The sequence below is a fragment of the Pogona vitticeps genome, chromosome 13 (genome assembly GCF_051106095.1).
Source record: "Pogona vitticeps strain Pit_001003342236 chromosome 13, PviZW2.1, whole genome shotgun sequence".
NCBI lineage: Eukaryota > Metazoa > Chordata > Lepidosauria > Squamata > Agamidae > Pogona > Pogona vitticeps.
In genome coordinates this window covers 20,893,334-20,897,942 of record NC_135795.1, presented here as the reverse complement: position 1 = coordinate 20,897,942, position 4,609 = coordinate 20,893,334, and the positions used below count along the sequence as shown (strand labels likewise).

Below are 4,609 nucleotides of genomic sequence, written 5' to 3'. Positions count from 1 at the left end.
CATCCGTGCTGCGTGTCGTGTGTTGCCGTTACCAAAGGCTAGCCTGGTGGCCTTCCAACTGTCCTTGGTTTGCAAGATTCAATCATCTTCACCGCAGTATTCCACAATAAAGAATCATGAGAACTCAGTCACGTTCGGGGGGGAAGCGGGAGACACAATTGCTAAGTTACACCCGGCACAACTAATAGCAGTAGATGGCGAAAAAAAGAATAGAAAGAGGATCAAATCCCAGTTTTTCCAAAAAGTCGCCTTATCGAACCAACCACATGAATTCAGAGAAAATAACCAAAGCCAGCTACACCCACTTGCAAGCTGTGTGCTTTTTGGTTCTTGATCTCTCAAAGGAAACTCAAGAACTAGCTTAGCGTCTGGAAGGGCGAGGTGCCCCAATGAGGAGAACATCAGGCCTAAAAAGCACAGCCCCCCCCCCCATTAAGAAACGTCTGGGGTGGTGCAACCAGTTTTCCAGCAGAAAAGGGTCTATGGTATTGTTTTGCCCGCGGCGGTGTGGATTTGCAGCCGACCCCTCACTTCCGTTCGGTGGCTAAGTAAACCAGGACATCCAAATGTACAAGCGTTAAGATATTAAATGCTTTATTTTCCTTTATTAAAAACCTGTATTAATAACTAAACAATCCTAAATTCATTTTCTGGATCCCACCCACCCACCCCTGCAGGAAAAAAAAAATACCAACAGAAGGGTACATTTTATCCAAGGACCCCAACCCTCCCTTCCACAATTAAGTCTGCCAGGGGGCGGGGAAAAAATTAAGACACACAATGGCACATGTCCACTACAAATCTCTCTCCCTCATCCATTCCCCACACACGCAACTTCCCATGCACTCGGGGGGGGGGGGGACGTGAAACCGAGCCGTACCGAAGTATCATGTCTAGGAATTTCTTGCAAAGTTGTCATTGGGAGACAAGAGTTCAAACATACGGGGGGGGGGGGTTACTTGTGCGTGCACACATACCTACAACGGCAACCCTAAAAGGAAGTGAGTGCCACTGCATTTAGGGGAGCACACGTACCCCCTTTAAGACTTGCTCTAACTGACCCTTTAAGAGGGTCCAGCGTTGGTACCGTCTTGAGGGCATCATCTTGGCCTGCTCTTCTCTCTTCTTGTTTTCTCATTCCCCCCCCCCCCCTTAGTTCAAGAACGGCATTCAAGAGCCTGCCACTCCTTGACACAAAAATATCAGTTCTGGGAATAATCAATCCAAAAAATCCCAAGGGGAACCCTTCCTGCTTTCAAACAGCATCAAGAGCCAGGCCCGTTTCTCCGGCAGCCAGCGCTCCCGACTTAATAGTTTCCCGGTGGTTAATTTTGGCACATGAAAAACCCCAGAAGGGGAGGCAACTGCCATCAATGTGTTTGACCAGGCTGGTGGTTCTCCAGCTTTGAATCCCCAGATGTTCTTGGACTACATCTCCCAGAAATGCCTTCACCACTCGCTGTGCTGGCCAGGATTTCTGGGAGTCGTAGTCCAAGAACATCCGGAGACCGTTGGACGAGGACCAAGGGGGACTTGCATTACACAGCCAGAGCAGTCGGAGGCTACTTTAAATGGTCCCCATCCTGCAGCATGGTGATGCAGTTACAGATTTCATTCTACAGGCGCCCTAAAGCGCTCTAGCAGACAGCACAAACCGCCTTGCCAAACTACATCTCCCAGGATTCCAAAGGATGGAAGCTGCGATGGTGCAAAACTGCTATATCTATGTATAATGCAGATTTATTTAGACACAAGGCCAAAAAAAGGGGGGGAAAGAGAATTATATTTCTGGTTTGCCAAAGCCCCCTTTATAAAGAAGTGAAATGCAGAAGTCTCGGAACAGAATTTTTAAAAAATTTGCACAGGATTCCCCACACTTTCTGCATCCACAACTGTTAGGAAAACCCAAACCCAGCCTTTGAAAACTGAGAGAAAGGGCATCTTTCGAAGGAAGGAAGGAAGGAAGGAGGGAGGGAGGGAGGGAGGAAGGAAGGAAGGAAGGAGCTAATGATGGGTGGAAGGAAGGAAGGAAGGAAGGAAGGAAGGAGCTAATGATGGGTGGAAGGAAGGAAGGAAGGAAGGAAGGAGCTAATGATGGGTGGAAGGAAGGAAGGAAGGAAGGAAGGAAGGAGCTAATGATGGGTGGAAGGAAGGAAGGAAGGAAGGAAGGAAGGAAGGAAGGAAGGAAGGAAGGAAGGAGCTAATGATGGGTGGAAGGAAGGAAGGAAGGAAGGAAGGAGCTAATGATGGGTGGAAGGAAGGAAGGAAGGAAGGAAGGAAGGAAGGGTTTAAGAGGGTCCGGCCAGCATTCGCCCTGCTAAGAGCAACAGGCTCAGATCACCAACCGACGGGGTTTGGAGGCAGCTGTTTCTCAGAAAGCCACTTCAAGATCTGGGTTATTAAATAAAAGGCGTCAAAGAAACCCTGACGGTTTGATAAGGCGCAGCAAGATGAAGGATCACAGCACCGAAAGAGGTGGGAAACCCAGGCTGCCCCCCCCCCAGGATGGCACCTTTGCAGTCGGACTAGAAAAGGACGGATGCGCCGAGACGCTTCAAGGAGAACCGAAGGGGCTGGCCAGAGGATTCAACAGAGGCGTAAACGAAACATCACAGGCCTCGAAAACTCCCAGGCGTCGTTAGCTACCTGCTTGGGTTCCAATTCCCCAAGCTCAAGACACTAGTCCCTTGTAAGCACTCATCTCAACCGCCAGTCCAGTCGGAGTGGAAGGGTGGGCGCCCAAGGCCATGTCGGTGTAAATGTCAAGCGGAGGGGCGGGCGAAGAGGTGCAACCCTTCCAAGGTTGTGAAGCGGCATCTTCCAGCCCTCCTGACCATCAGCTATCGTGGAAGGTCTGACCAGAGTTATGGAGGCTGCCACCGGCCCACCCCTCCTCGCGTACGGGTCTGGTGAAGGTTCTCCCACATGAGTCCTTTGCTTCCAAGGCCCGTCAGGCAGAGGACCAGGAACAAAAGCTGAGAAACTGAGCTGATTCCGTCCCCTTGTTGGTCCTCTGAAAGGATGGTCAGCTGATCGTCACTCAAGACGTGAACACCCCTCTTCTAGGGAACTTGCACCCCACATCACTGGCAAACCAGAATTTTAAGAAGGAAGATGTCCACTTGGAACATATTACACCAAGCTCCGCTGACTCCCTTAGGTCACGGGGTGAGACGTCTGAGCCCCTATCAGCTCCAACTGGCACAGCCAGTGGGGAGAAATCACAGGCACAGCAGTTCAACGTGGACGGCCACAAGCGGCCCGCCTCTTGAGCTTGGTAAAGTCGTACCCATGGGCAACTGTGTCTGCGAGATTCCTTAAGAGCCACAGCATTGTTACAGAGCATACAGAGAGATTTGGACTGAAGGAGCTGGGCTTTCTCCTTAAAATTCACAGTTGCCCAAAAAGGAGCGTTTCAAAACCGGTCAATACAAAACCTGAAAAAGAGAAAGGGATCTTGAACGTTTCTTGTTCGACATGAAGCAGACGTCGTCCGCCGGGCGGATCGTGACCATTTTAGCCACACAGAGAGAAGCTTTTGTATCACATCAATGAACAGATAGATGTCTTGCCACTCCCTGGTAGACTCTTCTGTCACATGTACCCAGCTGCAGAAGGGGATGGGGGAATAAGTCAAAATAAACCCTCTCGGTCTCTGTGACTTAACAGAAAAGAATCCTTCAGATCAGTCAGCAATTTGAGGAGGGCAAAGGGGGGTTCCTAACAGTGTTACCAAAAAAAGAGAGAGAGAGACCCCCAAAAGCATTTCTTCAAGTCCAGTTTTTGGCTTTAAAAAAGGTCTGTATTGTGCATCAAGTACAAATTTCTCTGGCAGCCAACCAGGCAATGTGGGATGCGGGGAATAGTGTTTGAAGCCATCAGAAAGGCAAAGAGGATTCGAAAGTGTAAACATCTCCACCAAAACAAAGGTCAAAGCCAGCAAAAAAAAAAAAAAAGAGAGAGAGGAGGGAGTGCCTCTCGGATAGTCCCGAAAGATTTTGGGAAGCTGGCCGGTGGATCCAGCAAAAAGAAAGTCGTCCAAATACTGTGTATAAAAGCCCTTTTCCTCTCCTCTCCAGTTGATGCAACACCATTTCCAGTCGGATCTGAAACCCATTTGTGGTTCACTCCCCACAACTCAAATGCACATAGTTTTGTGTTGGTTTTTCATCCCTCCGCCAAAAAAAGAAAAAAGAAACAACCCCAAGGTTACAGTACGTGCCTTTTTGTGCAGTAGAAGAATAGACGCACCATAGCCCAACAGGTATACGGCAAACTTTTTCCAAAACAGGAGAAGGACGGGAGGCAAACGAGGAAAGGCCCGAAGAAGAGACCGTTCGGAACGAATCCAGCTTAAAAAAAACCCCCTGTCTTGGTCCGCTTCAAAGTGTTTTAAGAGGTCAACCACGATGTTCCTTTATTGCAAAAGAAAATCCAAACGGGCGCTCTCTGGAAGGAGCCGGAGAGGTATGGCTAAGAGGTCTGTGACGATCCGAAGTCTTGTCTGAGAAGGCCAGTTCCGGGTGTCCACCTCTGGGGCCATCTCTGTAGAAGGAATCGTGAATTAGGTCCATATTCCAAATAGGACACAGGCTGTGCTAAATTATGA

General features: G+C 49.2%; 1 protein-coding gene across 4 annotated transcripts in view; it reads right to left on the bottom strand.

The window, feature by feature from the left end:
• Positions 1 to 569: 569 nt before the first annotated feature.
• LLGL1 (LLGL scribble cell polarity complex component 1) overlaps positions 570 to 4,609 on the bottom strand; it is a 50,197-nt gene continuing 46,157 nt past the window's right edge. For all 4 annotated transcript variants that reach the window (XM_072982479.2, XM_078381333.1, XM_072982480.2 and 1 more), the window contains one exon: positions 570 to 4,545. The gene's annotated coding sequence lies outside the window, so the exon portion shown is untranslated. The remainder of the gene's footprint in view (positions 4,546 to 4,609) is intronic.